The sequence below is a fragment of the Salvia splendens genome, chromosome 3 (assembly GCF_004379255.2).
Source record: "Salvia splendens isolate huo1 chromosome 3, SspV2, whole genome shotgun sequence".
Classification (NCBI taxonomy): domain Eukaryota; kingdom Viridiplantae; phylum Streptophyta; class Magnoliopsida; order Lamiales; family Lamiaceae; genus Salvia; species Salvia splendens.
The window spans coordinates 401,633-411,990 of NC_056034.1; the positions used below are offsets into that span (position 1 = coordinate 401,633).

The following is a 10,358-nucleotide window of genomic DNA, read 5'->3' on the forward strand; positions in this document are numbered from 1 at the left end:
TTGGTGTTTCAATGCACAGAACCTCTATTTATAATACTAAGGACCCTAGGTTTGGTTCGACTGGATCATTTCGGGAAAGAACCAATAAGAAAACCCGAAACGGAGCTTATAATATGTTCGACTCAAAAGTTCCAAAAATAGATAATCCAACAATAAAAATAAAAATAATAAAAGGCAAAAATTGCTATAACTAACGGGAAACATAATCCTTGAACCAATCTGGCTTCTTTGATTGCCTTGAAGTCCTTCGTGGTTCCTCCCTTGCGCTTCCTTCTTCCTCGCTGCTGTCCACCGGTGGCTCCTCCGTTACATCCGGTGCATCTTTGGATTGTTGCAGTGTGATATCTGTATCACAACTCCATTTGACAAGAGCCGAGTTGATACGGAGTAAACAAAACTAACAAGAACAAAGTGAAAAAGAAGAAAAGAGTCGAACTTAACTCAAAGTTAGAAAACTATAAAGTGGCCCAAGACAAACCTCTAAAGAGGGCTATTGTACTAGTAATATTTAATTTATTGGATATATGCATCAAAGACAAGAATCCCACAAAACTTACTCTAATTTGCTTCCCTGGTGAAGAAACACTTGGTTGTAATGAGTGTAGCCTCGTACTTGCCCACAATAGGCAATTAGGCATGGTGGGATTTGACCGCTATGGGAATTTCAGAAAACATGTGGTGGCCGTGCAGCGTATCCTTGCATATTTTCATTGGGATTTGGGAATGTTAGAAGAAATATCACATAAAATCAAGAAGATTATATGCCGTTGATATGTGAAACTATTGTTACTTTTATAGAATAGTAATTATTGTAAATTAGGTTTACCAAATGTAAAGATACTCTAGCCTATATATTCTTATAATTTCTGTATCATATTCATTATTGAATAAACGACCGATTCTCTCCACTGATTTTCTACATGGCCTCAGAGCAGATCGATCTTGGCTCAGAAAATTTTCATCATAGCCGATAATACCTTTTTCTCGACCCTTTTCAAACCAGATCAAACCCAGATAAGATAACATATCCTATAACCAAAAATGTCAGAGACAGAGGACACAAAAACCGATCCAGAACAGGTAACAAGTCTGAGGAATAGCAAAAGTATCACAGTTGCATTCAAGTTGAATGGAAGAAACTACCCCCTTTGGTCTCGATTGATCAAAGTGAAAATTGGAGGCCGATGAGCCTACTCATACATCAGGAACGAGCCCCCGGAACCAAGAAGCAAAGGGCTCAATGTGTGGGAGGAAAACGACTTGGTGGTGTTCTCGTGGATCGTCGACAACATCGAGAACGGTATCGTTGCCGACTTCGCGCACCATCTAACCGCCAAAGCGTTGTGGGACAGTCTTGTCGTGACCTTCGAGAACAAGGCCGACAAATACCACATCTACGACCTGGAAGAGAAGACAATAAAATCAAACAAGGAAACCTCGATCCGGAGACTTATTACCGGAGGATCCACGGGATGTAGATCAACATCGACAGAAGCCAGAAGCAGCCGATTAGTTGTTGTGATAAGGGAATCGATCAGTTTCGAACACACTTGAATGAGAAACAATTGATTAAATTTCTGACCAGATTGAATCAGGAGTACGATTCAATTCGGAGGGATATCTTGAAGGAGGAGCCGACCCCATCAGTGGAGGCAGCCTACGGATGGGTGAAGACGGAGGCGGCTCAACGTCGAATCATGCCACTGGCATCGCCCTCACCCACCGGAGAAGCCAACGGCAGCAACGCCGATACGTCATTTGGGGGTGAAATCGGACATGGGCTCGCGGCGATCGGACAGGGCTCCGCCACCCAGAACCAGCGACCACAGTACTGCGGCGCTCCACCGCGCCCCTCCGCCACCAGCCGATCAGGAAATCAACGCCCCGACAACTCAAAATTATGGTGTTCCCACTATGGAAAACAGAAGCACACATGGGAGACATGCTTCAAACGATTGGGGTACCCGGAATGGTGGGAAGAGCGACAGAAATCGAGAGCAGGGGCGGCGCAGGCGAAGCTCGCCGTCGGGGTAAACAACGATGGAACACCACGGTGAATTGACGGAGAAAATCATGGGGAATCAGGTGGACTAGGGGCTGGGGTGTGTCATGAGGACCAACCCGTCGGCGACAACGTGAGAGGCACCGGGAATTTCACGGAGATGACTGGAATCCTTGACGGAACGACGCAAGGAGGTAACGGGTTTGGGTTAATCCCAAACCCTAATTTCCCTAATTTAAATCACACTTATTTACAGTTGCTACCCCATAAGAACTGGAAATTTCAGAAAATACCCCATGTTAATATTCGCCCCCATGACTGCCCAAAAATTGCAATTGAACCCCAGACTGGTCGAGAATATCATATTTGCCCCGATTATGTGTCTAAAAATAGTTTTTAACCCCTACGAGAAACTTCCGTTGCATTTCATGTTCATAATGTAATTGATAAACACTTCAAGGGTTGGATATTTAATTGTGGGGCAACTGATACTATGACTCCAGAAAGGAATGATTTTATTACTTTTGATAATGGCACAGAGTCATATATTAGAACTGCGAGTGGGGAATTGATTACTGTTGAAGGATCAGGCACAATTGAAATTTCACCTACACTCAGACTCATGAACTGTCTATATGTCCCTACTTTATCTCAGAGACTGATGTCAATTAGTCATGTGACTAAGGAATTGAATTGCACGCTCCTAATGCACCCCGACTTTTGTATTTTGCAGGATATTCAGACGAGGAGGATTCTTGGGCGTGGCACTGAGAAGCAAGGACTCTATTACGTGGACGAGATAGCTCAACATGGCAGTGCAATGCTGGCTCACGGATCCACGAAATAGGAAACTTGGCTCTGGCACTGAAGACTAGGACACCCTTCTCCTGGTTACTTTAAATTGTTTTATCCGAACCTTCCAATTTCTTATGTTTTTTCATGTGAAACTTGTGTTTTGGCCAAGAGCCATAGACAGTCTTTTAAGCCTACAAATACTCGTGTGAAATCCATGTTTTCTTTAGTACACTCTGACGTTTGGGGTCCCGCACTAGTGGTGGGCGAGAATGGTTTTCGATACTTTGTGATTTTTATTGATGACTGCACTAGAATGAGGTGAGTTTATTTTTTGAAAAACAAATCTGATGTGTTTGATAAATTTACCTTGTTCTTTAAATTGATTAAAACACAATTTCATACCACTATCAAAACCCTTAGGTCAGATAATGGGAGGGAATTCGTTAACAGTGCTATTACCCAATTTTGCAAAGAAAAATGAGTGATCCACCAAACCTCGTGTGCCTATACACCAGAACAAAATGAGGTTGCCGAGCGGAAAAAATAGAACAATCCTAGAAATGACCCGAGCTATAATGATTGAATCCAAAGTCCCCAAATATTTTTGGCCAGAAGCAGTTGCTATATCCATCTACCTCATCAATCGTCGTCCTACAAAAATCCTGAACATGAAAATCCCCATTCATTCACTATCCAAACAGGCCAAAATACCCGAACACTTGAACCTTCAGTCAAAAGTCTTTGGTTGTACCGTCTACACTCATATCCCAAAATACGAGAGAACCAAACTATCAACCTTGTCTAACCAAATGTGTCTTTGTGGGGTATGGAGTGAATCAAAAGGTTACAGATGCTATGACCCTTTCACTCGAAAAATCACCACCACCATGAACTGCAATTTCCTGGAAACCGAAATTTTCTATCATACTCACCTTAGTATTCAGGGGGAGAGTGGTCCAAGTAATTCCGAGGACTATCTAAGTTGGGTTGTGTCATTGCCAAACTCCTCGATTGGGGATTCAACAGATCCAGTGGTGGTCACTGCCGCCGAGCACGTCTCGCCACAAGAACCTTCTCATCCGCTCCCAAGCGATCCTCCTCCGACGATATCTGAGGTAATTACTGAACTGAATGTTGTTGAGAGTCTAGTTATTACTGACCCGGTTGATACAGAACCCCAAGAGGAGGATAACACCGTGGATGAAGACACCGGGAGATATGTGCTTCCTTTCCGAAGTACAAGGGGGATTCCGGAAAAACGATATTCACCTGAAAAGATAGGGAAGAAGAGCTGCTATGGGGTGGCAAACTTCGTACAAGGAAATCTAACTAAAATGGCTCGGGCATTTGAGGCAGCACTGTACGAAGAACAAGAAATCCCACAGACAGCCGAGGAGGCAATGAAGTATAAGAAGTGGAGGGAAGCAATGCTTACTGAAATGAAAGCCCTGATGAAGAATAATATGTGGATCACAAGCAAATTGCCTGAAGGAGCTAGAACTGTCGAGTGCAGATGGGTAATCACTATAAAAAGAAGACCAGATGGGACAATAGAGAGATACAAGGCACGACTCGTGGCGAAAGGATACACCCAGACGTATGGTGTGGACTATGTTGAAACGTTCTCCCTGGTTGCTATGATTAATAACGTGCGGGTGTTATTCTCGATTGCTGCTAATAAGGATTGGCCGCTCCACCAGTTTGATGTGACAGATGCATTCCAGCACGGAGAGTTACCTAAGACAGTATTCATGGAACCACCGCCTGGTTTCACGGGAGATTTTGTAGATGGGGAAGTGTGTCAGCTCAAGAAGACACTATACAGGTTGAAACAGTCACCTCGAGCATGGTTTGAGAGATTTACAAAAGTAATGAAACAGTACGAATACGAACAGAGTAATGCAGATCATACTTTGTTTATCAAGAAAATAGGAGGAAAGATCACATGTCTGATCATATATGTAGACGACATAATCATTACTAGAGATGGTGAAGAGGAGATGGTCGAACTAAGGAAGAACTTATTCCATGAGTTTGAGATGAAGGATCTTGGTCTCCTTAAGTACTTCTTGGGGATAGAGGTGCTAAGGTCAAATAAGGGAATCTTCATAAATCAGAGGAAGTATATACTTGAGTTGTTGGCTGAGATAGGGATGATCGATTGTAAACAAGCAGATACTCCTATGGTGCAAAATCATGGATTGCAGATAGTGGAAGGAGCAAAGCCGACCGACAGGGGGAGATATCAGAGGTTAGTCGGGAAACTTATCTATTTATCTCACACTAGACCAGATATTGCGTACGCAGTTGGAGTAATGAGTCAGTTTATGCTTGCACCGCAAGAAGCACATTGGGAAGCGGTTTTGAGAATCGTTCGGTATCTGAAAGGAACAGCTGAACATGGACTTATGTTTGAGAAGCATGGATACATGGAGATACATGGTTTCCCCGATGCTGACTGGGCAGGGAACCCAAATGATAGAAAATCAACTGCCGGGTATTTTAGATTTGTAGGAATGAACCTTGTAACGTGGAAAAGCAAGAAGCAGAAGGTAGTAGCGTTTTCTAGCGCAGAGGCAGAGTTTAGAGGAATTAAGAGTGGACTAACAGAGATATTATGGCTGCGAAGACTGATGATGGAATTAGACCTTCGACCTACCCTTCCTTGTATATTGTTTTGTGACAACAAGGCGACCATTAGTATCTCGGAAAACCCGGTGCAACACGATAGAACCAAACATGTGGAGGTAGACAGACACTTCATCAAGGAGAACATTGAAGCAAAAGTGGTGGTAATGTCTCATGTCAAGTCTAAAGATCAGTTGGCGTATATCTTGACAAAGGCAGTGAATTCGAAGTCATTTCAAGAAGTATTATGCAAGCTAAGTATTGAGAATCCAATTACTTAGCTTGAGGGGGAGTGTTAGAAGAAATATCACATAAAATCAGAAAGATTATATGCAGTTGATATGGGAGAATATTGTGCCTTATATAGAATAACAATTATTGTAAATTAGGTTTACCGTATGTAGAGATACTCCAGCCTATATATTGGGGTTGTGGAGTTCGGTTTTCTTTTTTGGCGGTGAGTTTCAGCAAAAACCTAGTAGCACTGGTGGATCTCGCCCCCTCCCAGCCGTTCGGAGAGCCTATACTTTCTCTTGAATCGAGCCGAAAATAGCATATCCGCCCCATCTGTGAAGTGTAGAAATGTATTTGTTTTCAATAAATGTCATATAAAATGTAGTAGTCTAATGGTTTAGTGTTGAGTTTTTAACTAAGAAGTTTAGGGCTTAACCCTCAACAAGAACGTATTTTTTCCATTCTTTACTTTTTTTATTTTATCAATTCATATTTCTTCTTATTATCAAAGTAAAACATTTATATACTTTATGAAATTTAAACTTTTACTAATTTGCATATGTCATATTGTTATATTTGTTCTTTACTTAAAATCATTTTTAATCTTGTGTTAATATTTTTTTGTCCTAAAGTACTTATAATTTGTGATCCATGCATCTTATTCTCTATGTAACAAAATAAACATTTTAAATATTTTTGAAATCTAAATATTTACTACTCTGCTTATATCACTTTTGTAATATAATATCTACAATGATTTTGAATTTATTACAATAATTTTATATTTTTAAATGAAGAATACATATTTACAAGTTAATGCATGGTTATATGTTATTAACAAAGCTAGTGCTTATTCAGCTAATTACTTTTTTTTCCAATTATATACACATAAAATTGTTTTCTTTTTCCAATTATAGGATTGAAAAATGACGAAAACTAATTTATTCAGCTAATTACTTTTTTAATTATTCTAGCTGATATAAAGTCAACTATTATTAATTGCAGAGACTTTAACATATCAATTCCAGTGAAATTTCGAACATATCCATTCAAGATGGTGAGGCGACTTTGATGATTAATTACACACCATTAAGTTCCAATAATTCAAGATTGCATAACTACTATTGATTTGTTCGTATATATATATAAACTTTAAATTCAAAATGCGTGTGTGGAATTATCAGCGCTTATTAATTAATTTCAAACATTTGACCAAACAGACTATTAGAGCGTCCACTATAAGGTGGACGCGGCGGTCGCCGCGAAGGGGGCGGTGGGGGGCGGTCGACGCGGCGGTCATAGTGGGGGGGTGTCCGCCGCGAGGGCGGACGCGGCTGGTGGGGGGGAGGGCGGCGGACGAGGCTTCGCCGCGTGCGGGGCGAGGACGCGGCGGGCGGGGCTATAGGCGCGGCTCCTATAGCAGCGGACAACCGCCGCGGCGGTTTCATTTTGAAATTTTTTTTTTACACTTTAATTTGTATTTAAATTTCAATTTAAATTTTATTTTTATTTTTAATTCGTATAGTCGACTTCTTCTACGTACGTATAGCCCGATAAATTTGTTCGTAATTACTTGAAACATTTTAAAATGAAAGTTGATTATAAAATTTGGGGCTATTGGAGGTGTCCACTATAGTAGCGGAAATAGAATTTTGGGGCTGTGGACAATAAACTGGGGCTATGGACAAAAAATTGGGGCGGGGCTATTGGGCGTGTCCACCTTATAGTGGACACCCTTAAGGATTACTCTTTCTATTTACAGTGATGATCGTTTATTCGATATAAAATTAATAGAGTCAATATAAAATAAAATAAAATAAAATATTTTCAGATCAAAATTGTATTTGATATAGTTATTACTATAAAAAAGTTAGTATTAGATCACACACCTCTATATATATATATATATATATATATATATATATATATATATAAAAGTATATACTATGCGGTGTCTTTCAATGAATTGATATTGATGCAACTCTACTTCACCATCAGTATATATGAATTGATATTGATGCAACTCCACTTCACCATGATAGTCAACATTTGTTAGCTACTCAATATACATATAAATGAATAACTTCACACAAAACAAATTAAACATTATGGAGCTTTTTAACAATATACTAATACCTCTACTTTCCTTTCTCCTCATTGTGTGGATGTTTCTCAAATCTCAAACAATCTCAAAACATGCAAAGACTTACTCACACATTCCCGGCCCCAAAACCCTCCCCCTCATCGGAAACCTCCACCTCATGCTCCGCCCCGCCCCGCCCCGCCCCGCCCCACCACATCTTCCGACAGCTCGCCGCCAAACACGGCCCCTTGATGCATCTCCAGCTCGGCGAAATCCACTCCGTCATCATCTCCTCCGTCGACCTCGCCAAACAGGTGGTGAGAACTCACGATATCAACTTCGCCAATCGGCCCCCGGGGCTGATGACGGAGAAGCTCACCTACAATTACTCCGACATCGTCCTAGCCCCCTACGGGGATCAGTGGCGCCAGCTGCGGAAGATCTGCACGCTCGAGCTCCTGAGCGCGAGGCGCGTGCAGTCCTTCCGCCGCATAAGAGAGGAGGAGACTTTGAGTCTCTGCAAACAGATCGCTTCTTGTGAAAGGATAGGATCTCCGGTTGATATTTCAGGAATACTCTACTTGACGTCGTTCGATGTTACAACGAGGGTGGTGGTCGGGGGCAAGACGAATGAGCGCGGAACGGTGACTTCTATAATCCAAGAAAGCATCCAGTTGGCGACGGGATTCATGTTGGCCGATCTCTATCCGTCCATCAACTTGCTTCCGTTGATCACCGGAGCCAAGTTTAAGACCCAACGGATGTATCGAAAATTAGACAAGCTGTTCGATAGCATCATCGAGCAGCATAAAGCCGCTGGTGATGGTGGCGAGGTGGAAGATCTGGTGGATGTTCTGCTCAAGATTCAACAAGATGAAACTGAATTCCCTCTTACTACTCAAAATATCAAAGCTGTGGTTCTGGTTTGTGCTTCCTTCATTCTCAATTAAGATATTACTTAAATGTGTATTTCAGTATTAAAAAAATGGCAAAGCTTATTAATTTTATTTGGAAATGTGAGAGTAAGCAGATTCACATTTTTAAGTTGGAAAAATCTAAAATGAAACTTTGTTTCTAAATAAAAGGTGTGTTTTACCTTGTAATGCATTACTTATATTACTGGTTTAGAATATGTTCGTAGCTGGAACCGACACGTCAACCATCAACGTGGAATGGGCAATGTCAGAGATGATGAGAAACCCAAGCATACTCAGCAAGGCACAAGAAGAAGTAAGGAAGGTTTTTGACGACAAGGGATACGTAGATGAAGCCAAGTTTGACGAGCTGAAATACATGAGATTAATCATCAAAGAGACATTGAGGTTGCACCCTCCACTTCCACTTTTAATCCCCAGAATGAACGTCGAAAGATGTGAAATTGATGGATACGAAATCCCAGCAAAAACCAGAGTGATAGTGAATGCATGGGCACTGGGAAGGGATCCCGAGTATTGGAACGATGCGGAGAAGTTTATACCAGAGAGATTCGAGGGGAGCTGCGTTGATTTCAAAGGGAACAATCTAGAATATATACCTTTTGGTTCAGGAAGAAGAATGTGTCCTGGTATGTCATTTGGACTGGCAAACGTAGAGCTTCCGCTTGCTATGCTTCTGTATCATTTTGATTGGAAAATGCCGAAACATGAAGATTTGGATATGAAGGAGGCCTTTGGCGCCACTGTTAGAAGGAAACAGCCTTTGCATTTGGTTCCCATTGTTAAACGACCTTTGCCTGCAAGTACATGCTTCACTCATTAATAGTACTAGCTAGTACTGCATGACTTGGAGTGATGATGTGTAATTTAGAGCACTATCTGTGATTGTGTAATAACTAATAAGCACCATAAATGAAATTATTATCCCTTATTAAATTATACTAGTATGTAAGGGTGCTTAATGCCTTATGGAGGCGGATGGTCGGTCACCTAATTTTCTTCAAAGATGTTTACAAGTAAGTAAACAAAGAAAATGAGTTACTTGACTATAAGTATTAATCCACTCCACGGTCATGGATTGCAGTATAACTACATTTGTATTAATCCTTATATTTCTTTCTACGCAGTTTCTCATGAAACCAGAACACCTATGATTATTAATGGTGTTCATGGTAAGTGAATAAATATAGTATCAGTGGCGCCAGGATCTGCACGCTCGAGAGCTTCTGAGTTCTTCGGAGAACTTAGGGTGTCTCCAATAGTTAAGCCCGTGGCTCAGCCCAAGCCACAAAAACTTGGCCGGACCACCAAAAAACTTGTCCTCCCTAATAGTGGACAAGCCCAAGCCACAAATTAATTATTTTTTTCATTTTTTATATATTTTAATTTAACTAGAATAAAAATTATCGGACTATAATAATTATAAAAAAAATGCATAATTTAATAAAAAAAATTAAAAATTTATAAACAATTTTCAAAAATATTAAAAATGGGTGTGAAATGAGGTATTTATAAATAATTTTTGAAATTATTAAAAAATAAAAAATTCAAAATTGGGCTGAGCCGCGGCTCTCGGCCGCCACAATAGGGAGCCGCGGCCGAGCCGCAGTCGTGGCTCTCCCATGGGCGCGCCCCCCGCCGTGGCCTTCCGTGGCTCTCGTAATAGGGAGCCGCGGCAGAG

At 41.0% G+C, this 10,358-nt stretch overlaps 1 pseudogene; it reads left to right on the forward strand.

The window, feature by feature from the left end:
- The first annotated feature begins 7,767 nt into the window (after window positions 1-7,767).
- Window positions 7,768-9,616, forward strand: LOC121793698 (annotated as a pseudogene).
- The last annotated feature ends 742 nt before the right edge of the window (window positions 9,617-10,358 follow it).